Here is a 948-nt window from a genome sequence, read left to right as displayed (position 1 = left end):
ACAAGAAAGTGTAGCTTAAATGGCGTGCGTGAAAATGATAGAATAAGGAAAATTCAAGCGAAAGGCATGAAAACTACCGAATACGTTTTGTAGGTCGTGGCTAGTGTTCAATAAAGAGATAAATTAACACTGTAACTTGTGTACATTTTTTTTTTTTGCTTTAACTTAGTTAGAGCTAAACTTTACGTACCTAATTATAAATAAATAAGCTTATAATGTTATTCTACAACCTAACGTTAGACCTTTTATTAAACGCTTTGTTAAACTTTTAATAGGTTGTTGTACAAAATGTCTACTAAAGTATATTTACACCTGTCTTTTGTATACATTCGTTGAAATGAAATACACGTGCATTTTCAGGACATACAAAAACTAAGTATTATTATAATAGATTTTTTGTCTGCTTATACATTATACGCTTTAAATGTTGACAATTATGATTATAGCTTCAATCTAAAACTATATACACATCTATGTATAGAACATAATTAAAAACACCACCAACAACATAACTAAATAGTTAATAATTTCCCAAATAAATTAACCTATATTGAACTGTCATAAAAATATCATATCATTTGCTTTCAAGACTGAACTCTTGCTTTATGTTACTATGGAATAGAAAGGTATGAGGAAAAACAAATGTTTGGACTCAATGAGGATGAAAATTATTATGAAATTAACTTTATTCTTGTTGCTGTGCTAGGCCTAATCCTATCAGCTACAAGTCCCCCCCCCCTTTTTGTTTTTCGAGAGCTGCGAACCTTTTCGGGACAAACGAAGTTTTCACTGATGTACGGTACAGCAGGTTTTAAACAATGTAAGTTACATATAACTGTAGTTCATGATGTTTTAAACAATGTAAGTTACATATAACTGTAGTTCATGATGTTTTAAACAATGTAAGTTACATATAACTGTAGTTCATGATGTTTTAAACAATGTAAG

This window comes from Limulus polyphemus, unplaced genomic scaffold (assembly GCF_000517525.1).
Source record: "Limulus polyphemus unplaced genomic scaffold, Limulus_polyphemus-2.1.2 Scaffold728, whole genome shotgun sequence".
NCBI lineage: Eukaryota > Metazoa > Arthropoda > Merostomata > Xiphosura > Limulidae > Limulus > Limulus polyphemus.
The sequence above is the reverse complement of the archived record's forward strand: the minus strand, read 5'-3'. Positions refer to the sequence as shown.